This window comes from Trachemys scripta, chromosome 6 (assembly GCF_013100865.1).
Source record: "Trachemys scripta elegans isolate TJP31775 chromosome 6, CAS_Tse_1.0, whole genome shotgun sequence".
In the NCBI taxonomy this organism is placed as follows: Eukaryota; Metazoa; Chordata; order Testudines; family Emydidae; genus Trachemys; species Trachemys scripta.
In genome coordinates, this window is record NC_048303.1 from 82,583,081 (window position 1) to 82,607,200 (window position 24,120).

Below are 24,120 nucleotides of genomic sequence, written 5' to 3' on the forward strand. Positions count from 1 at the left end.
AAACGAAGATTTCCTGGACAGACATCAGGAGATGCTTCTACGGCCACAATGTTCTGAAGATTCAGAGCAGGCGCAGCAGGGACAGAAGGATTGTGAAGAGGTTTGGCAGCATGTGACCTCCAGAAGGAGAAAGAGGAGTGTCCATGCACCACCAATGGAGATACAGGTGAGCAATCGTTTCCATGTTCTCTCTACAGGTACTAATGTGGAGAGTGGACTAGATGACCCATCTGAGGGAAGGGAGCAGAAGGAGACTCCACCGATTGGAAGGCAAAAGATGCACTATCGTAGGGATGGGGGTTCCATGACCACCACTCCCAAGAGGAGGAGGAGGAGGGTGGTAGTGGTCGGGGACTCCCTCCTCAGGGGGACTGAGTCATTTATCTGCCACCCCGAGCAGGAAAACCAAGAGGTCTGCTGTATGCCAGGAGCTAGGATACACGATGTGACGGAGAGACTGCCGAGACTCATCAAGCCCTCGGATCGCTACCCCTTCCTGCTTCTCCACGTGGGCACCAATGATACTGCCAAGAATGACCTTGAGCGGATCACTGCAGACTATGTGGCTCTGGGAAGAAGGATAAAGGAGTTGAGGCGCAAGTGGTGTTCTCGTCCATCCTCCCTGTGCAAGGAAAAGGCCTGGGTAGAGACCGTCGAATCGTGGAAGTCAACGAATGGCTACGCAGGTGGTGTCAGAGAGAAAGCTTTGGATTCTTCGACCATGGGATGGTGTTCCATGAAGGAGGAGTGCTAGACAGAGATGGGCTCCACCTAACGAAGAGAGGGAAGAGCATCTTCGCCAGCAGGCTGGCTAACCTAGTGAGGAGGGCTTTAACTAGGTTCTCTGGGGGAAGGAGACCAAAGCCCTGAGGTAAGTGGGGAAATGGGATCCTGGGAGGAAGCACAAGCAGGAGAGCGCAAGAGGGGAGGACTCCTGTCTCATGCTGAGAAAGAGGGACGATCGATGAGTTATCTTAAGTGCCTATACACAAATGCAAGAAGCTTGGGAAACAAGCAGGGAGAACTGGAAGTCCTGGCACAGTCAGGGAACTATGATGTGATTGGAATAACAGAGACTTGGTGGGATAACTCACATGACTGGAGTACTGTCATGGATGGATATAAACTGTTCAGGAAGGACAGGCAGGGCAGAAAAGGTGGGGGAGTTGCGTTGTACGTAAGAGAGGAGTATGACTGCTCAGAGCTCCGGTATGAAACTGCAGAAAAACCAGAGAGTCTCTGGATAAAGTTGAGAAGTGTGAGCAACAAGGGTGATGTCGTGGTTGGAGTCTGCTATAGACCACCAGACCAGGGGGATGAGGTGGACGAGGCTTTCTTCTGGCAACTAGCAGAAGTTGCTAGATCACAAGCCCTGGTTCTCATGGGAGACTTTAATCACCCTGATATCTGCTGGGAGAGCAATACAGCAGTGCACAGACAATCCAGGAAGTGTAGGGGACAATTTCCTGGTGCAAGTGCTGGAGGAACCAACTAGGGGCAGAGCTTTTCTTGATCTGCTGCTCACAAACAGGGAAGAATTAGTAGGGGAAGCAAAAGTGGATGGGAACCTGGGAGGCAGTGACCATGAGATGGTCGAGTTCAGGATCCTGACACAAGGAAGAAAGGAGAGCAGCAGAATACGGACCCTGGACTTCAGAAAAGCAGACTTTGACTCCCTCAGGGAACAGATGGGCTGGATCCCCTGGGAGAATAACATGAAGAGCAAAGGGGTCCAGGAGAGCTGGCTGTATTTTAAAGAATCCTTATTGCGGTTGCAGGAACAAACCATCCTGAAGTGTAGAAAGAATAGTAAATATGGCAGGCGACCAGCTTGGCTAAACAGAGAAATCCTTGCTGATCTTAAACGCAGAAAAGAAGCTTACAAGAAGTGGAAGATTGGACAAATGACCAGGGAGGAGTATAAAAATATTGATCAGGCATGCAGGAGTGAAATCAGGAAGGCCAAATCACACTTGGAGTTACAGCTAGCAAGAGATGTTAAGAGCAACAAGAAGGGTTTCTTCAGGTATGTTAGCAACAAGAAGAAAGTCAAGGCAAGTGTGGGCCCCTTACTGAATGAGGGAGGCAACCTAGTGACCGAGGATGTGGAAAAAGCGAATGTACTCAGTGCTTTTTTTGCCTCTGTCTTCACGATCAAGGTCAGCTCCCAGACTGCTGCACTGGGCAGCACAATATGGGGAGAAGGTGACCAGCCCTCTGTGGAGAAAGAAGTGGTTCGGGACTATTTAGAAAAACTGGACGTACACAAGTCCATGGGGCCGGATGCGCTGCATCCGAGGGTGCTAAAGGAGTTGGCGGATGAGATTGCAGAGCCATTAGCCATTATTTTTGAAAACTCATGGCGATCGGGGGAGGTCCCAGATGACTGGAAAAAGGCTAACGTAGTGCCCATATTTAAAAAAGGGAAGGAGGAGGATCTGGGGAACTACAGGCCAGTCAGCCTCACCTCAGTCCCTGGAAAAATCATGGAGCAGGTCCTCAGGGAATCAATTATGAAACGCTTAAAGGAGAGGAAAGTGATCAGGAACAGTCAGCATGGATTCACCAAGGGGAAGTCATGCCTGACTAACCTAATTGCCTACTATGATGAGATAACTGGCTCTGTGGATGAGGGGAAAGCAGTGGATGTGTTATTCCTTGATTTTAGCAAAGCTTTTGATACAGTCTCCCACAGTATTCTTGCTGCCAAGTTAAAGAAGTATGGGCTGGATGAATGGACTGTAAGGTGGATAGAAAGCTGGCTAGATCGTCGGGCTCAATGGGTAGTGATCAATGGCTCCATGTCTAGTTGGCAGCCGGTTTCAAGCGGAGTGCCCCAAGGGTCGGTCCTGGGGCCGGTTTTGTTTAATATCTTTATTAATGATCTGGAGGATGGTGTGGTCTGCACTCTCAGCAAGTTTGCAGATGACACTAAACTAGGAGGCGTGGTAGATACACTAGAGGGCAGGGATCGTATACAGAGGGACCTAGACAAATTAGAGGATTGGGCCAAAAAAAAAACCTGATGAGGTTCAACAAGGACAAGTGCAGAGTCCTGCACTTAGGACGGAAGAATCCCATGCACTGCTACAGACTAGGGACCGAATGGCTAGGTAGCAGTTCTGCAGAAAAGGACCTTGGGGTCACAGTGGACGAGAAGCTGGATATGAGTCAACAGTGTGCTCTTGTTGCCAAGAAGGCTAACGGCATTTTGGGCTGTATAAGTGGGGGCATTGCCAGCAGATCGAGGAACGTGATCGTTCCCCTTTATTCGACATTGGTGAGGCCTCATCTGGAATACTGTGTCCAGTTTTGGGCCCCACACTACAAGAAGGATGTGGAAAAATTGGAAAGAGTCCAGCGGAGGGCAACAAAAATGATTAGGGGTTTGGAGCACATGACTTATGAGGAGAGGCTGAGGGAACTGGGATTGTTTAGTCTGCAGAAGAGAAGAATGAGGGGGGATTTGATAGCAGCCTTCAACTACCTGAAAGGGGGTTCCAAAGAGGATGGAGCTCGGCTGTTCTCAGTGGTAGCAGATGACAGAACAAGGAGCAATGGTGTCAAGTTGCAGTGGGGGAGGTCCAGGTTGGATATTAGGAAACACTATTTCACTAGGAGGGTGGTGAAGCACTGGAATGCGTTACCTAGGGAGGTGGTGGAGTCTCCTTCCTTGGAGGTTTTTAAGGCCCGGCTTGACAAAGCCCTGGCTGGGATGATTTAGTTGGGAATTGGTCCTGCTTTGAGCAGGGGGTTGGACCAGATGACCTCTTGAGGTCCCTTCCAACCCTGATATTCTATGATTCTTATGTTCTTATGTCAAGGAAAACCTACATTTTATTGTGAACATTTCTTTTATCGAAAGTCCATTTTTCACTGAAAATACCTTTCAATTAAAAATAAAAATGTTGTCTAGCTCTAGCTAAATTTCCATTTTACAAAAGGCTCAAGTGGACGGTCAGCTTATGCCCCTTGAATTCAGTTCTCATCTGCCGTCTATAGAGGTGTTCCTTGTACATCCAGAGGACTGCAGTCTGTATGCAAAACACCTTATGGGAAATGGCCCCTTAATTAACTTTCTTTTGACCAAGAAGTCCCAAAGTAGTACTCTCCAGAGACCTGTAAAAAGAAAACGAGGAGGAAAGCAATTTTTAGGGCTGTCTGGAAAACATTTCCAGTTTGTGAAAAATTGTGAATATTCAACATTTGTTTTTGTTCTGATTTTTTTTTAAATGATATGGGAAAGAGAAAAGGAGTGAGGGGAGGGGAAGAGAGAGACAGACACATCCCAGAAAAGCCATTAGGCCACTCACTTGCCTGATTCAGATCAGGGATTTGCACCCAGTTTTCCCACACCCTAAGTGAATACTCTAACCTCTAGCAAGGGGTTTTCTCTCACCCTCATAAGACATAAGACATGTTGTTGAATGGACATAAGAAATGTGGTTGAATACATGTTGTTTCAATACAACTTTATTTTCAAATGCAAAATCAAAAACAGAAAAATTCCACCACACCCCGCAAAAAATTTCAGCTATTTTACCTCTTTGGGCTGGTCTTCAGGAAATTCTCAGATAGAACATGCCATGCAACTTTTCCTCAAAGCATTCTAAGATCTAGTGGTCTACCTAAAAACAAATTTATGAAGAGAGAAAACCGAGAATAAAACAAAAGTAAAAGGATGAAATTCTGGTCACATTGAAGTCAATGGGAACTTTTCATTGACTTCAATGAGGCAGGATTTCACCCAAGGTCTTCATCATGTGTCTAGTCTTAAATGCTGCAGAAGCTACCCTAGCAAGCAGGGTCCATCTTTTTGTTGCATATGTAAACAGTGCTAAGCACAAGGAGGACCTAGTTCTTGACTGGTGCCTGTATGTGATATCACATTACAAACACTGCTACTAATATTAATGGATAGATAAAATCTGTGTTTTTAGAAGAAATAAGCAGTATTTTACATTTCTCAAGCATGCATCCTCAATTTTTCCTTTTGACCCTGTATTCTGTGGCTAACTTTATTATGAGCTCTCCTCCCACTCAGGAGTTCTCTATATTAGGTACCTGTGGAACCTTTGGAAAATGGTTGTTGAATGGCCATGCCCGGGTGTTCAAACTGGACAACTTTTAATCTTCAGCAGATTTGGCGGAAGCAAAGGAGTAAATATCTGAATTTGAAACTAGGCAGGCACTTTGCTATGTTAATGTTGGCCAAAATGAAATTAGATTTAGGTAGATGACCTAGCTTTTCTAAATGGCAGCTCAACCAGCATGCAGGCAACGACTGAAAGATTGTCCAGAATCATAAGAAATGTAAGTAGTTATGGAAAAATACAAATACAATGAACACCAGCAACTCCCAGATCAAGCATTACATGGAAGGCAAAGGTATAAAAGAGGAGAGTCAATTTACATGGCTTGCATGCTATTGCCAAGGTAAAGTGGATGTCCAGAAGGAAATAATGTCATAGGTTGGCAAATTGGCATATGCATTCATCAGCTTAAGCTTTGGTCATAGAAAATTTACAGTTTAAAGACCCAACTATGAATCTTGAACTCAAATATTATTTCCACTTCAAGATATAGATATTAGATCTGGAAATCCACCAATGGTACAGAGAGACATCTAAATACCTTTGAAAGCAAATGTCTTGGGAAAATATTAAGTACTAAATGAAATGAATTTATAACCAATGCCAAAATTTGTTAGAAAGTTCAACTCCTTATCTCCAAAGCTATCCAGAAAAGATGATGAAAATAGTTGGGTCATATGTTAAGGGTAAAGCCAGAGCATCTGCCGTGACAGGTGCCAATGGTGGGCAGCTGGAGGGGCATGTACAAGTGGCCAACTGAAAGAATCCCTCTGAACAATGTTTAGAGAGGGAAAACATAAGATTTAACATACAGGAGGTGGAAAAACAGCCCAAGATAGGCAAGGATGGTGGAGATTTGTTCATACCTTAAGCAATATTTGACAACGAGGGAAGGCTTCTGTCCTAACTATAAAGGGAAGGGTAACAGCTGTCCTGTGTACAGTACTATAAAATCCCTCCTGGCCAGAGACTCCAAAATCCTTTTCCCTGTAAAGGGTTAGGAAGCTCAGGTAACCTGGCTGGCATCTGACCCAAAGGACCAATAAGGGGACAAGATACTTTCAAATCTTGGTGGGGGGGGAGGCTTTTGTTTGTGCTCTTTGTTTTGGGTTGTTCGTTCGCTCTAGGGACTGAGAGGGACCAGACATCAATCCAGGTTCTCCACATCTTTCTAAACAAGTCTCTCCTATTTCCAACTTGTAAGTAAATAGCCAGGCAAGGCGTGTTAGTTTTCCTTTGTTTTCTCAACTTGTAAATGTACCTTTTACTAGAGTGTTTATCTTTGTTTGCTGTACTTTGAACCTAAGACTAGAGGGGAGTCCTCTGAGCTCTTTAAGTTTGATTACCCTGTAAGGTTAATTTCCATACTGATTTTACAGAGAGGATTTTTACCTTTTTCTTTAATTAAAAGCCTTCTTTTTAAGAACCTGATTGATTTTTCCTTGTTTTAGATCCAAGGGGGTTGGATCTGTATTCACCAGGAGTTGGTGGGAGGAAGGAGGGGGAATGGTTAAATTTGTCCTTGTTTTAAGATCCAAGGGGTTTGGATCTGTATTCACCAGGAGTTGGTGGGAGGAAGGAGGGGGAATGGTTAAATTTGTCCTTGTTTTAAGATCCAAGGGGTTTGGATCTGTATTCACCAGGGAATTGGTGAAAGGTTTCTCAAGGCTTCCCAGGGAGGGAATCCATTGGGAATGGTGGCAGCAGACCAGAGCTAAGCTGGTAGTTAAGCTTAGAAGTTTTCATGCAGGCCCCTACATTTGTACCCTAAAGTTCAAAGTGGGGATACAGCCCTGACAGCTTCAAGTTCAGAAGATGATATTAACCTTTAATAATTAATCTCATGTAAGATGTTCAAAATAGATGACACAAATTAAGTTCTAAGGCCAAGATTTTCAAAAGCAGACATCTAAAATCAGGATCCTATATAAAGACTTGATTTTCAAAAATGCTGAGCACCAGCAAGAGCAATTGACTTCAGTAGGAACTGATAGATGCTCAGCACATTTGAAAAATCAAGCTACTTATTTAGGTGCTTAAAAATGGACTTATGAGCCAACCTCCCACCCCCTTTTTTTAAAAAAAAATTTGGCCCTCCATTTTTCTACTAATATATTATTTTGCAGTTAATGGAATTTCTTACCTAAGGAAATATAGCAGGACTAGACAATCAGAATCTGTCATACAGGTTCTTTAATAGCAGGATCTAAATGAAGCAGAAACTCTTTATTAGAGATATAGTTTGCTCATATCAAATCTACCTTTAAGAACAAATTGTCCATAAGATAGAAGAATGACTTTCACATAATCCGAAGATAATGTCAAGTGCATTCATTTATACTGAATATATGGCTAGAAAATGTATAGATAAGTTCCTGAAGCTTCTACCTGCTGGGGTATTTGCCAACTTGATCCTCTAGTTCCAGAGGGCTCAGTGAAAAAATGCATTACAAAATGTAAGTTCTTCCTTGATAGTCAATACTCTCAACTGTTAATTATGGTAACACACATGAAATCTCTAAGAAAAAGAAGCAGCCATGTCATTCGAAGAGGGGCAGAATACTGTTGTGAATTAAGCCTTACAGGTCAGCGCTCACTCTATGCTTTTTCTTTTAGTCTCCATTATAAATATTATAATTGGAGGCAGACTGCAATTATGGTTTTTTTTAAACTTTCAGAAGAAATAAACTATTTAAATTCTTTCATTTGATAAATTAAGAAAAGACTAATTATTCATAGCACTTTGTACTTAAATTGCCATCTGTGTAATTATCTCCAAGAAGCAGAAAATTGCAGAATGTTGTATAATAAATAAAGGTGCACAGTTTCAAGCTGTGGGTTAAAAGCAGTCTATAATAAATTATCATTTGCTGGTTTCCTGTAATATTAAATAAAGTTACGATATAATCTCATAAGTATAAGAGCCACATTCAAATGATTAATGCATGGAGAAAACACAGCAGGTCTCCTCTGAACAATTTCACTACCACTAAAATAAAAGCCCTGTTAAATTTCTAAATGATACATTTTTTTCATCTCAGATTTTATAGAACAGATCCTGATCTCAGTTTTGCTGATATAAATCCAGAGTTATTCCACTTCAGATAGTGAGTAACTCCAGATTTACTCTAATGACACCTGGGATTAGACTCTGCCCATACATTTATTGTCTACAACAAATTTTCCGTTTCAAAGGTTGTAATAGCCATGCTTTAGGATGTGAAGATAATTTAGGGCCCAATCTCACAAATTTATATCTCTAACTTTACTCACTGGGGGTCCAGTTGAAATCAATGCAGAAATGGAACGTACTTATCTGTCTCCATGCCAATGCAGAATCATTTCCTATATTTTCTAATCTATTATCCAGTCTACTGTTTTAATATATTAAGTGATGGGGCATCCACTAGTCCCTTAGGAAACAGCCCCACAGCCTAACGTAGGTCTCATAACATACAAGTTTTACCTGATAGTCAACCCAACTGTTCGTTTTTCTTAATTTTATTCCATTTATTCCTAGTTCTTCTACTACCCTAAATAATTCCACTCCCTCCTTGGCACTTACAATTTACAAATATTCACTGTCCATCATTAAGTCACCAGGCTATTCATGTCGGCTCATAAATCAATCCATCCAACTCGGAGCAGTTTTGGAGCTGTTTTCTGAGTTCCTGACAGTTTGCCAATATCAGATAACAATAAGGTACCCAGAAGTGAATGCAGTAATCCAGGTATAGTTGCAATAGAGCTGTGTGGAGAGGAACCGTTACACCTCCTTGCTCCATGACTGTGCAGCCTGAAATAGCATTGACTTTCTTGGTGATATATCATTTTGCAAATGCGTGTCTACAGAGTTGCCAAGTGTTGCAATTTTATCACAAATATCACAATTTTAAAGGGGTTTTGTTGATTTTGTTGTTTTTTCCTCTTTAATTATTAAGAATATTAGGGGCGCTCTCATTATTTTGACCAAAATAAAGATTGCTACCAGGTGCCTGTCTTCCCAATGCAACAAACCACAGGCTGCCCTCAGCGAACATTCTTGGGGGAGAGTGAGTGAAGAAGCATGTAGGGGCAAGGGATTATGAAAAGAGCAGGATGGGGGAATACAGAGAAAGAAAGCGAGATAATGAGACGAATAAGATGATGTAGGGAGTGGGAAAATGTGCTGGGTCACAGAGACATACAGGGCAGGATACTTGACAAGACAGGATGGAGACTGAGAAGGAGGGAGGTACACATCGCTGAATATGTGGGTAGAAGCTGGGAAAATGTGGAGTGAGGCAGGAGGGTGACAGGGAAGAGAGATGAAGAGGGATGGAATCTTTTGCTTTCCCATCCCAGAAGACAGGCAGAGGGTAAGTGGAGTACCCTTGTAAGCTGCCACAGAGTGAAGGTCTGCTTTGTGTGTGATTTTTAAGATTTGAATTTTCAATCTGAAATGATTACACACAAATTGGCGGTGGAGACTAGGGGGATCAGATAGCAAGTGTGAAAAATTGGGATGGGGGTGAGGGGGGGTAATAAGAACCTATATAAGAAAAAGGCCCAAAAATTAGGACTGTCCCTATAAAATCGAGACAACTGGTCACCCTAGTGGAGACGCTCTTTACAGTTTAAAAGGGAAGAAGCTGAAAAATAGCAAGTTTGTTTGCTTGGCATAAAAATCATTTAATAATGTCACCATTATTGGGTCAGATTGGTGAGTTTAGAACTCTTAAGGTTTGTAATAAGATTGAGTCACCATTACCCCTCTTGTAGGTCTTTCAGCATCAATGCTTTTCAAGTTTTTCCCTCCCATTTAGCCTTTTTATTTTCCATTATTTTTCTCTTATATAATCTTGCATTTTTCAATCAAAATATCACTTTATTGTCTATCTATAATTCTAAGCTTTCTACACCCTCCTGAACTATTTCTTGGTCCTCAGAGGTGGTCAAAACTTTTCCTAAAAAAATGTCATCTACAGATTGAGTGAGGCTGTATCTCTTCCATATCATTATTGAAGATGTTGAATCAGAATGGATTTAACACCAATTCCTGGCTTTCTCCACTAGTTGCCATATTGATGTTTATCAGCATCTCTTTGTCATGGTCTGTCAGCCTCATTTCTGTCCACTTGTCAGTATTCTAGCCTGTCAGGTCATAGAAATATCACATGACTCAAGATTTCCCCCCGCCCCACAAAGATGAAACTCCTCTATTCTGACAAAAACAACTAAAAAATGCATCTGTGATGGGGCTTAAGTCCCATCCCTGGCAAGGCAAGGGATAACACCCAGTTAGTCATGCTCCACACCTGGAATTGTGGATTCCTAAGGCAAGAAATGAAGTTTTTAGGGATCTATTGTGCCTTTCAAATGTAGAGCTAGCTGTAACAGGGTGGCCTGCCTCTTTAAGGGCTATAGACCAGCCACCTGCATTTGATCATCACACTATCTGGGAAGGAGTCATGTGATGCCTATGAAGGGCTGAGAGTTGCCAGTGTTTCATTTGCAAAGGGTGAAGCTGATGCAGGTGAAATTGAACAAGTGAAATTTTGTCAAACCCTGTGCACTGCTCTGTCCCTATGGATGAGCTGCTTCCAATCGAAATCCCCACATTCTGCTGTTTTCCTGTGTCCCCAGGGTGACCAGACCTCCAGGGAACTTGGGCACTCTGATTCCAGTTCCACTGGCTGATGTGGTGAAAGAATATGAACACAGCTGTTAACAAGCCTCCCACCTCTCAGATGACTTCCCTAACCCTAGACCAGGGGTCTCAAACTCAGTTTGCCTAGGGCCAGTGCCAGTCCTCAAATCCTCCCAGTGGGCCAATAACGTCACTGAAGATGTTGTTCAGAAAAGAAAAAGGTTTATATTGTATTTTTTATTTCTAATTTTTTAGAAATAATAAAGCTGTCATACAACTTTATACAATTCTTTGCCTGCCAGAAAGTTTTTAGTGTTTGCCAGACACCTGGCAATGCTTCAGTTCATTGATGTTTGACCTCAGTGATTGAGCAGTTGAAGCCGTCAGGATTGCAGCAAGGTGTGCATCAGATAGTTGTGTTTGTTATTTTGACTTGTTTATATTCATTGTGAAAAAAAATGTGATGCTGCCTCCATGGCTGACTCTGCCCGGCAACTAATGATGGTATCTCTGTCCCTCTCCCACAGCCAATGGGAGCTGTGGGGGTCAGCGCCTGCAGCAGACAGAGCCGGCAGTGGGGAGGTTCTCAGGCCGCAGATTGCCCACGGGCCGGGACTTTGAGACCGTGCACTAGTCTGTGGCTTATTCTGCTGGGGATGGGGTTCAGTCTCTCTTGTTGAAGCTATTCTACTGTATATAAATAGAGGGCGGCGGGGTGTGTGTGTGTGTGTCACACACACGCCTGGTCATTAGGGCACTCACCTGACAGATGGGAAACCCAAGTTCAAATCCCTTCTCCACATCAGAGAGGAATTGAATCTTTTTCTTCCATATCCCAGATGAGGCCCTAATTACTGGCATAAAGGTAATCAAGGCAAGGGAGGCCTTTGCTGCCAGCCCTTCCCCCAGATGTTGTGTTTAAGTTTGCACTCTCCACCTTTCTTCAAATATCTGAGGGACCTAACACCGGGAGCAGGTTCACAGATGTGAATCAGAAGTAGAGATGGGTGTCTGCCTCCCACCAGGCTTAGGCCAAACCCTTCTCTTCAGGATCTTCTATTGCCTCACCTAATTGGCAATATTCTGCGCATGCTGGCTTTTGTGAAACCCTTTCTTAGGTGACCTATTTCCCCATGCATTGTGTAAGGACCCTAGGTGCCTAACTTAGGGCTGTGGATTCCACTGAGTGGCAAGGTAAATAAATGTTAGAAGTTATGATACTTAAATCCCTTTGTGTATTTTAAAGGTATTTAGACACCTAACTCTGATTACAATGGGAGTGTCAGAGCTAATACCTTTAAAAGTCTGACATTTTCTGTAGTACAAGAGGGAAGCACTCAAGCATGGAGATCCCATTAATTTCAGTTAGAATTCTGTGGCAGAGTTCTAGTAGGATAAAACAACTACTGGATGAAAAGAAAGCAATAGATGTAATAGAATGGATTTCAGTAAAGCATTCGATACAGTTTCTCCTGAAATCTTATTCTTAAAAGTTATTTAAATTGGATTGGACAATTCTGAATTAAGATGACCCTGCTGAAGCACTGACCTCCTACCAACAGATAGATTTTAACACTACAGTTACCATTGTACAAAACAGATGTCAGTATTTTAAAAAAAGGAAAGATGGTGGGGCAGTGCTCACTCACCTTTGGACCACCCGCCTTGCATCACTGCAGAGATGTTGCCTCTATCTTTGGCTCCAGCATGTCCTGCAGGCTGCCTTCATCTAGCCCTAGATCTGTGGCTCAGCCCTCTGACCAAATCACTGAAGTTCAGACACCTTCCAGGGTATCATAAATAAGTCCAAACAAAACTGGATAATTCTGCACTCTTGGGCTACTGAAGTAGTCTTTTCTCTGTTTACAAACCATATCTCAGGGCTCACTCCCACAGGAGCCTACTCTGCTCCCTGCAGGTTCCCTCCACAGAAGTGTCCTGCCTTCTCCACAGTCTCTCCCTACATCTTGCTCCCTTTTTCCCCTACAGTCAATCACAGGGACCAATCCTGTCCCTGTGGCCTTCCTTACTCTGCTTACCCAAGGCCTTTCCCAGCATGAGCAAGAATTCCTCATCACTCATTTCCTAGATCTTTTCTCCATCCCTGAGTGCCCTCAGACTTCTTATAAGGCCCAGCTCCATCTCTTCTGGCCAGAAGGCAAGGAGTGAAGCTTTATTTAAGAATATTCATTAGTTATTGTGCCAAATTCTTCTGAGTCTAAGTGTAACCTCACTGACTTCACCCATACAACTGAGAGACTTATCTAACATAAAAGTCTTTCTGCACTGCATGTGCCTAGTATCACTATTTTCTCTGAGTTACTAAAACCCAATTCTCCCTACTCGGAGTCTCTCCTACAAGTTGTTGAACACCAACTTTAATTTAAATCCCTAGCAGTAAAACATTGCTAAGTAAAAAAAACATACTTTTCTTGGTTGCTGAGTAACAGTACTTTATATGCAATTGAATTAAACTTTTACAGACCAGGCTGTGGCCCAGCTAAAATGTCATGCATTTTTTGGGCACCCATACATGTAAGGGGCCAAAATCTGTTCTTGTTTACATCAGGGCAATTTCACTGACTACAATTTGGTGGTGAGGTGTAAATTAAATCAGAATTTGACCCAATGTCATGCTTGTCACAGACTTACGGCTACTATCTGAATCACTCAGTTATTTGTATCAGAAAAGAATCCACATTTTTGTTGCTTTATTGTGAACAGACATTATCCTCTACTGTACCTCACATTTTAAAGCATACTGTTCTTTCCTTTTGACAAAATACTAGTTTAACTAGTCTCCAGGAGTGCTCCCTGTTTGCGGTTATCACTCTTTTTGTGGATTACACATCTCTAGATAGTGGACTTCCGTGGAACTTTGATAAAGTATCTGAAAGACTAAAATCACTAATAGTCATGGAAATGTACAAAACAATTTACACTTACAATTACATTTGACATTTTAAAGGCTGCCAAAAAATTACGTTGGAAAACTCTCACCCCCTTGTATTGCAACCCACTTCGATTTCCTCAGATAGGTATACAGTTAGTTTCCCCAGTCCAACTTATTATCTACTTTTAACAGCTGCATTACTTCCATCATCAGAGAGTTACAGACCTGCACTTATTTAGGATATAAGTGCAGGTCTGTACCTCTCTGATGATGGAAGTAATGCAGCTGTTAAAAATAGATAAGTTGGACTGGGGAAACTAATGTGGGTAATTAAGATGCTATCTGCATCTTTTACCAAATCCTTTTTTAAATCTCCACTTCCAACTTTTTTCCAGGAGCTGGGAGGAATAAGTAAGTGGTCCAGAAATCTTGTTTGATTTACTGATTTCAAAAACTTTTTGTTTGTTTGTTTGTTTGTTTATACCTTGCACTTTCTGCGTCTGTCTGAAGTTCAGGAATTTGAAATATTGTAAGAGGCTAGAATCATGTCCTTTCCTCCCCAACCAGAAACAAGAAGCATCAGAAACCACATGAGAGCCCTATAATTTTGCTTATGAGACTTTCAGCACTATTTTGATGAATCAGGAAGGTCAGATTGCGTTGAGAAGTCTGGAGAGATATATAGATTTTGTGGTTCTTAGCTGAACTAAACCTCTGAATCTCTGGAGTTTGTCAACACTACTTTAAGATGCTTATAAATATCTAGCCAATTTGTTTATACACAACAAGGATTTTCACTTTCATTTAAATAATGAGACAAAAAAATGTAAACACTTCCAAATGTCTCTAATTGTCTTGTTCACGAATATTGGGATGTGGTGGAACTCTTTCTTCTGTTATTGTTTCATCAAGCATATTTTAGAATTTGTAGATATACTACAAAGCAATTGTCCTCTATGATTTTTCTGGCTAGCATCATCAGTGGAGGAAAAACATAACTGAATAATGTTTAAGGAGATAGTATTGCAGTTTCTTAACATCCAGTGAACCTCAAAGTGAAACATGTAAAACACTTTTTCATACGAATTCTAAAATTAAAGAGAAGTGGATTCTCACCAGACAGTTGTAAATGTAACAGTTCATTGCTTGACATTAAACATTTGTTTTCCATATAGAGAGGAAAGATAGTTGGAAAAAACAACATCCAACCCTTTTCAGTGGAAATGCTCTTCTAGGGGGTAATGAACTAGAAACCAGTCACTTCAGATAAAATAAGAACTGACCCAAACCTTGACCCAGAACTAAAACTTCTACAAAGCAAGGAAGTTTGGTTAAATTTGGTAATATTTTCACTCTTGTTGCAGTGTCTGCTTAACAGGAATTGCCAAAAGAGAATGAGGGAGGTAATATCCTAGCGTGGCTGAAACCAAGACATACTTGAACTATAATAAAACACTCTGACTTCTTACATTTTCAGTGTAATTTCTCAACAAAAAGAGGTTCAGGGATAAGATTAGACAAGCTTATACAAACTAAAATTTAATCCTTTGAGTTTTGCCCATTCTAAGTAAAATGATGAATCCCCAGAAGGTTATAATTTTCAGCCTTCACTCTTCAAAATGTGTCTCTTATATTTTGCTCTGCCGGAGCAAACACCTCTTCAGTGTGTTTAATTTTCTTTCTAACCCTTTTCTCTGCCTCTCCTTGTCTTTTTGTGGCCCTTCTTCTCTTTACTCACTACTTAATTTCTATTAGGCTACTCTTTTGGTGGACTGGATCTAAAGCCCACTGAATTAAGTAAGAGAGAGAGAGAGAGAGAGAGAGAGTGTGTGTTAAGGGGTGCTTGCTTAGATCTTTTCTTTTGGGTTTGATTGTTTGTTTTGTTATAATATATTTATAGATTTGTACTAGAGTATTTTTGGCCATAACACAAGGGGTCTACAGGCTACATCCTGTATGTTGAGCTAAAGCAAGTTAGCATACATATGTTCAGGATCTTTAGCCTAGATAAGTGATGATGAATTAAAGCAAATTAGACCTTTGGCATAAATAGATGGCTACCTAAATTCATGCCCTCTTTAAACTTAACAGGTACACCACAAAGAACATGGAAATAACTGGTTAGGCAGGAAATAACAGATGTGAGAATGAGCTAATGGGCATTAATACATATGAACATGCCAGCCTATAGAGTAAGCATACCCTGATATTTTGTGGGTGAGGAACTTAAGTTTGGGACATGGGAAGTGGGCACATAGTGCTCAGGGTTGATAAAATGGGCAACACACCATGTTAACTAGTTAGTTAGTTAAAGTCAGGCAATAAGTTAGCTCTAGCTTCTCCTAAATTCTGCATCTCCCACTTGAGAATTGAGGAACCTGAACCATAGGACTCTTTTGGCATGGCAGAGGCAAGGCTGGTTCTTTGTCTCTTACTACCAGATTATCAAGGAAGGGTTTGAATGTATTAACCTAGAAAGCTAATACCACATGTACCTCTAGAACAATGTTATTGCCTTTAAATTATGATTGATTAATTTTCCATTTGATTATTATTCAATTTATCTCAATAAAAGTCTTTAAGGATGTATTTTGTTTTCATTGTGAGTGTCCTGATCATACATCCCGAGGGTCCTTGCAAAACTCTGTGTAGCCTCATTCCGGGACAAAAATCTTATCTTCTGATCAGATTAATTGGAGAGCATATGACCCATATCAATATTATTAATCCACTATAATGAGGCAACCGAGGAGTGGTTCAATAGCCTTTGGCTCACAGTCTTGATCCCTGCAAACAGTTTTGGGCCTTCATATTTTAATTTGGATACTGATGTTCATTATCAGTTATTTTACCATGTCAACACTCAGTACTGACCACTGCAAAGTACTTCTTGGCAAAATCAGCAGGCCTCTGAAATGATTTTGGCTTGGTCTAATGCATTTTAATTGCATGCGAGCCGGAGGATAATTCTGAAAAGCCACTTTTTTGTGCTGGGAGAACGAACCAGGCCCATGTATGATTTGGGTTAGAATTTAATTAAATCCATTCTCCCATCTGGTGGGATGCACTCGGGTTATCCGGAACACTTCATCCTGTTCTGGGAGAACACTTTAGCCAGTTCTCTGGAATCCAAAAAGTCAGTTTGAATCCAGACTCATCACTGAGGTTTTTTTTAACTGACATTTCATAAAGCCACACCTCAGGTGATCAGGCTCAGATGTACGGGAGTGGGTTAGAATCATAGAATCATAGACTTTAAGGTCAGAAGGGACCATTATGTTCATCTAGTCTGACCTCCTGCACAATGCAGGCCACAGAATCTTACCCACCCACTCCTGTATCAAACCTGTGTCTGAGCCATTGAAGTCCTCAAATCATGGTTTAAAGACTTCAAGGTGCAGAGAATCTTCCAGCAAGTGACCCGTGCCCCACGTTGCAGAGGAAGTCGAAAAAACCCCAGGCCTTCTGCCAATCTGCCCTGGAGGAAAATTCCTTCCCGACCTCAAATATGGCGACCAGCTAAACCCTGAGCATGTGGGCAAGACTCACCAGCCAGACACCCAGGAAAGAATTCTCTGTAGTAACTCAGATCCCACCCTATCTAGTGTCCCATCACAAACCATTGGGCATATTTACCGCTAATAGTCAAACACCAATTAATTGCCAAAATTAGGCTATCCCATCATACCATCCCCTCCATAAACTTATCAAGCTTAGTCTTAAAGCCAGATATGTCTTTTGCCCCCATTGCTCCCCTTGGAAAGCTGTTCCAGAAATTCCCTCCTCTGATGGTTAGAAACCTTCATCTAATTTCAAATCTAAACTTCCTGATAGCCAGTTTATATCCATTTGTTCCAATTGTGTCCACATTGGTACTGAGCTTAAATAATTCCTCTCCTCCCTGGTATTTATTCCCCTGATATATTTAGAGAGAGCAATCATATCTCCCTTCAGCCTTCTCTTGGTTAGGCTAAACAAGCCAAGCTCTTTGAGTCTCCTTTCATAAGACAGGTTTTCCATTCCTCGGATCATCCTAGTAGCCCTTCTCTGAACCTGTTCCAGTTTGAATTCATCCTTCCTAAACATGGGAGACCAGAACTGCACCCAGTATTCCAGATGAGGTCTCACCAGTGCCTTGTATAACGGTACTAACACCTCCTTATCTCTACTGGAAATACCTCGCGTGATGCATCCCGAGACCACATTAGCTTTTTTCACAGCCATATCACATTGGCGGCTCATAGTCATCCTGTGATCAACCAATACTCTCAGGTCCTTCTCCTCCTCTGTTACTTCCAACTGATGCCTCCCTAGCTTATAACAATAGTTCTTGTTATTAATCCCTAAATGCATGACCTTGCACTGTTAACTATTAAATTTCATCCTATTACTATTACTCCAGTTTACAAGGTCACCCAGATCTTCCTGTAGGATATCCTGGTCCTTCTCTGTATTGGCAATACCTCCCAACTTTGTGTCATCTGCAAACTTTATTAGCACATTCCCCCTTTTTGTGCCAAGGTCAGTAATAAAAAAGATTAAATAAGATTGGTCCCAAAACCAATCCCTGAGGAACTCCACTAGTAACCTCCCTCCAGCCTGACAATTCACCTTTCAGTATGACCTGTTGTAGTCTCCCCTTTAACCAGTTCCTTATGCATCTTTCAATTTTCATATTGATTCCCATCTTTTCCAATTTAGCTAATAATTCCCCATGTGGAACCGTATCAAATGCCTTACTGAAATAGAGATAAATTAGATCCACTGCATTTCCTTTGTCTAAAAAAATCTGTTACCTTCTCAGAGGAGATGAGGTTGGTTTGGCATGATCTACCTTTTGTAAAACCATGTTGTATTTTGTCCCAATTACCATTAACCTCAATGTCTTTTAACTACTTTCTCCTTCAAAATTTTTTCCAAGACCTTGCATACTACAGATGTCAAACTGACAGGCCTGTAGTTGCTCAGATCATGTTATGTTAGCAATGTATGTAACTATGTTAGCAATTCTCCAGTCGTATGGTACAACCCCTGAGTTTACAGATTCATTAAAAATTCTTACTAATGGGTTTGCAATTTCATGTGCCAGTTCCTTTAATATTCTTGGATAAAGATTATCTGGGCCCCCTGATTTCGTCCCATTAAGCTGTTCGAGTTTGGCTTCTACCTCAGATGTGGTAATATCTACGTCCATATCCTCATTCCCATTTGGCATCCTACCATTATCCCTAACCTCCTCATTAGCCTCATTAAAGACTGAGGCAAAGTATTTGTTTAGATATTGGGCCATGCTTAGCTTATCCTTAACCTCCACTCCATCCTCAGTGTTTAGAGGTCCCACTTCTTCTTTCTTTGTTTTCTTCTTATTTATATGGCTATAGAACCTTTTACTATTGGTTTTAATTCGCTTTGCAAGGTCCAACTCTATATGGCTTTTGGCCTTTCTCACTTTATCCCTACATGTTCCGACCCCAATGAGGTAGCTTTCCTTGCTGATCACTCTCATCTTCCATTCCTTGTAGGCTTTCTGCTTTTTCTTAATCACTTCTCTGAGATGCTTGCTCATCCAGCTTGGTCTACAACTCCTGCCTATGAATTTTTTCCCCTTTTTTGGGATGCAGGCTTCTGATAGTTTCTGCAACTTTGACTTGGGGAATCTAAAGATGGAGGAAGCATGGAATTACTTCAGGTTCTTCAGTCCAATCCACTTCCCTAACTAATTTTCTTAATTCTTTAAAGTTAGCCCTTTTGAAATAAAAAACCCTAGTCACAGATCTATTTTTGTTTATCCTTCCATTTAGTTTAAACTGAATTAGCTCATGATCGCTTGAACCAAGGTTGTCCCCTACAACCATTTCTTCTATGAGGTCCTCACTACTCACCAAAACCAAATCTAAAATGGCATCCCTTCTTGTTGGTTCAGCAACTACTTGGTGAAGGAATCCATCAGCTATCACATCTAGGAAAATATGAGCCCTATTATTATTACTAGCACTTGTCCTCCACTCTATATCTGGAAAGTTAAATTCTCCCATGATCACACAATTCCCATTAGTATTTACTTCATTAAAAACATTAAAAAGGTCTCTATCCATATCAGATCCCAGCGATCTATAGCACACCCCAAGCACTATCTCAGGGGAGGTTCATAGATTCATAATTTTGTGAACCAATCCCCGTATAGATCATGAGCTATCCATGTGCTACAAAGTGTCCTAGTATGTGCAGCTGCAAGCTTATCACCTATTCTTCTTCTTACTGTTTATCTACTAGCTACATATTATTTACAAGGCCACTTGTGAATTCATGCTTTGTCCATTGTTAGCCTCTCTTACCTTTCACTGTTTATGCAAGGCCTACATTTCCATTTAAAAAAAAGGTTTATTACCCAAAAATACACACCCAGGACTACAGTGGTGGTTACTAATTGTACAACCATCAAAAACAAATATTATGTCTGAACTACAGGATCGAGACTTAGAATGGTGGTGTCCACCTCATTATTTTGTTCAGATATGACCTGGTTGATGGGCGTCAACTGTTCCAAAGTGTGTTCTGCCAATCCCTTGTTTTATTTCTTCTGTTCCCTAAACCAAACAAATTACAAAGGTTATTACTGGATATATCACATGCAGTAGCCTTGAACACATTATGTATTATTAAAATAACATTCCCTGGGTCCATACTGGAAGTGGTCCCCTCCAGCCACCACCCAACGCTTGCCATTCCCAGTATACATAGTTTTTAGACTTTACCATCTTCCCAGCATCTCAACTAAGCTGTGCAATGTGTAGACTGTTCCCTCAGAATGAACCCTCCTGTCGGCAACTCTGTAAGACATTGCACCTGCACATGTTAGCATCCCTCAAGTGCAAACAGCAATACAAGTTTGGGGCTTTCCAGACCTTGTCATGGTCTCATCCTTCTATATGTAACCCTTCTGCCCCTCTGAGTTGGCAGCAACAAGGGCCGGGTTTAGTATCTAGGGGTTCCGTTTCAATAACACAATTCAAAACCATCTTGAGCCTCCACCCAGTGACCTGGGACAATTACATACCACCCCCCGGCGCCTTTAGGAGGCAATACTTCCCCTCTCGCAAGCACGGAGTCCGAGTGTAGCAAAAGCCTTTTAATAAAGGAGGGAACCAATGCAGCATTATGTTGGGGAAACACCACAAACAGCATTCATAACACAAACCATGAGCAAAAGACCCACCTCCAAGTAAGTTTGGCAGTAACCTTTTCCCCTCAGGGTCTTAAGTCCAATCACTCCAAAGTCCAACAACCCCAAAGTCTCTGTCCCTGGTCAGTGCCGCCACAGAGTTCAAAAGTTTATCTGCAGAGTTTTACCCCCCCCAGCCTGGGCAGAAATGGGGGGGGCACACAGGATGTTAAGCGGGCACCTTACGTGGTCCGAGGCCAACTGCCCCACCTCTCCATGGAGTTCTGCTGCAGCCTTTACCACGAATGACTCCGCTCTACCAAGCGCGCCGCTCCGCTCCTCCAGCCGTCCCATGAACTGCTCCAGCTGCCCCCGCAAATGGCTCAGCTCCGCTCTGCGCCGCTCAACTCGCTGTTCCATGGGCCGCTCCAACCGTTCCACAAACTGCTCGGCTCTGCCAGCTGCTTAGCAATATTTCTTCAGGCTCCCCCACTGGTTAACACAGCACTCAGTGATCTCAGCTCAGCAATTTTAGCTCTTTTAGTGATTTCAGCTCTTAGTAAGGGAGCCCCAGTGCCGGTGCACCCCATTGGCCCAAAGTGAATTCAGCTCAGCAACTTCTAGTTAGACTCCTAATGGAAGCAAACTTAGCTCTGCTATTCAACAGTGGAGAGAGGGGATAATGCAATTGGTGTTCCAGGCCCCCAAAAGGGGCCCATACCATCAAGTACACATACCTGTCCCCAACCTCTCTCCATTCACTGCGTTTTGTAACCCATGCCCCTTGTCTAGCAAGTGCTACTTAGTTACTGGTGAGTCCCTCTGTCATACAACAGTCCCACTGGCCTTGATTCACAGAATCAGGGTTAGACTTTATTCTTCCTACCCCAATAACAGAGAAACTGGGGATCCCACACCAGCCAGAGTAATCACTTTCAGTTGTTGTTGTCCGAGGCTAGGCAGGTGGGTGTGCCTATGCAAACAAGATCAGCCCCTGAAGTTCTTTTCCACCCTTGCCATAATTCACCACCAGATGTCAGAGTAGAGCTTATCCTGACTCTGCTTACATATACCATATGGACTGCAGTGGTTTCCCATTTAACTCCATGTTAATTTCCTTGCCCTGAACCATCCTAGACTTGTGAATGTTTTCTAAATTTGCAATATCCTTGATCAGTTGAGAAACTTGATTGTGAAGTTTCAAGAATATGCCCTGTTGGGATACATCTGAATACTTGAATAGCTACTATTTATTACTTTCAATATAGTAGTACCTAAAGGTCCTTACCAAGATCCGACCCCTTTGTGCTATGCACTAAACACACAGATAGTAAGAGACAGTTCCTGCCACAATCTATTACTTTTAAACTCTGCACTCAGTTTTTGGTTTGAAGTCACCTGATGTGCAAACTCATGTGCTTAAGGATTAGTTTTTTTTCCTTGGTTTCATTATTTGTATTGTGAAAAAAAAAAACTTTTAATTTGCAAGTGTAATTAAAATAGTAAAATGAAAGGTAAAATGGTTGACTCTGATGAACAGTTTAGGCCAACAACTCTTACTAGAGAGTTACACGTACTCTAATTTTTTACACCTTAATAATCATAGGACACTTACCATGTTTGCCACTAAGTGAATCTTATGTGAGCACAAGCCTAAAACTCCTGTGTGGCTCATAGCTGTGCTTTTGCTAGGATGACAGGCAGCTATTGAGCTTTATTGATTTTTTTTTAAATGTTTACAGCAATCTTTATGCACTGAAGTACTGAAGCCAGTGTGTGCTAAGGGCCTTCAACATATGAAGAGTGCTAGGGGCTAGTTCACTCATCTCTTCTCTTCAGCTCTTTGGCTTATTCCCAGGAGCTCTCCTCCTTGGACTCCTCCTCTCAATTCTAATGGATCCTTCTATTAGCTGAACCCCTGCACCATCTAAACCAGTATCCAATTGCTGACTAAAATGCGGGCACAAGACATTCCTATTTCAGCTAACGAGAGTTTTCAGCTAAACTATGCTCCCACGTGTTATTTATTTTACAATATAATTTTGTTTGTCCACTCTTACAAGTCATTTGACCTCCTGCTGTTCCTTGCTATACTGCTCGTGGTATTTCCTGCCGCTGTGTCTGTAACTTTTTTTTTTTTTTTTAACGGGACAGGGTTGTTTGCAGTACAGGTAGAGGATCAAGTTCTCACCAATGTAGGAACATTCACATACTTAGGCAGCACCATCAGCCAGGACAGTGGAACAAGACAGGACATCAGGAACAGAATCAATAAAGCTAGGCACACCTTCAGGAGCTTAAATACAGTCTGGAAATCATCAAAATGTAACACCAGAACCAAACTCAAGATTTATCAGAGCTGGGTACTCTCAACACTACAGTATAGTGCAGGATGTTGGGGAATGACAAAATATGACATGTCCAAACTGTCTTCATTCCATACAACCTGCCTCAGAACAATCTCAAAGCAACAGTGCAGCCAAGAGGATCTGAGCACCATTATTATCAGGTGGCTTTGGAGAGGGATTGGCCATGTGCTTTGGGTGGAAACTGATTCCATCACCAGAAAAGCAATAAGGTGGCTACCTGGCGGCAAGTGAAAATGCGGCCGCCCGAAAAAACATGGCAAAGATCTGTGAAAACCGAGCTGAAAAATCCGGGACATAGCTGGGGAACAATTGAAAGACTTGCCAGAAACAGACAGGCATGGAGGCGCTTTGTCACTGCCCTAAACACCGGAGGAATAATGGGTACTAACTAACTAAATATGCTCCCACTTAAATCAATGGGAGCTTTAATATTCAATTTATCAGGCCTAATATTTTAAAAAATCAGAGTTAGTCCTAACTAAATTTAGAATAATGCTCTCCTACTCTGAGGGAAAGTTTGGAAAAACATGTTTTCTTAATAAAAGAACAAGCAGATTTTAAACCTTGCATCCAAAATTGTAACAGTCAATAACCTTAGTTAAAGAAATGACAACATTAAATGAGAAAATTCACTCAGAATCCTTGTATAGTTTTAACACTGAGCTATCATTTAATTAAGTAACTGCAACAAGGAATGAAACTAGTATCCAGAGGGAACCAATAAATACAAACTGTCTGGCATTCCAGGATAAATCCTCCACTTTGAGACTTCCTTAGTTGTAAACATTCTTTAAAATCAATAAAAATGTTCAATAGCAATGTCTAGCATCCGAGCAGTAACCCAGCTAGGACCCTCTCTGATGTGTTGGTGTCTAGCCTATCTAAGAAGTCGCCATGCCTAAAATCTCTCATGGGCATTAAAACAAGCATCTAGGGAACTATCCAGCGGGCATTACAGAAATTCCTCAAAAACC

General features: G+C 41.8%; 1 long non-coding RNA gene across 1 annotated transcript in view; it reads right to left on the reverse strand.

Moving 5' to 3' along the window:
• Nucleotides 1-3,794: 3,794 nt before the first annotated feature.
• The window catches only part of LOC117878747, a 64,484-nt gene continuing 44,158 nt past the window's right edge, over nt 3,795-24,120 (reverse strand). Inside the window, exons 3-6 of the long non-coding RNA XR_004646071.1 lie at nt 20,112-20,202; nt 7,237-7,299; nt 4,544-4,628; nt 3,795-4,119 (exon numbers count right to left, since the gene is read on the reverse strand). This is a non-coding gene — a long non-coding RNA (uncharacterized LOC117878747). The remainder of the gene's footprint in view (nt 4,120-4,543; nt 4,629-7,236; nt 7,300-20,111; nt 20,203-24,120) is intronic.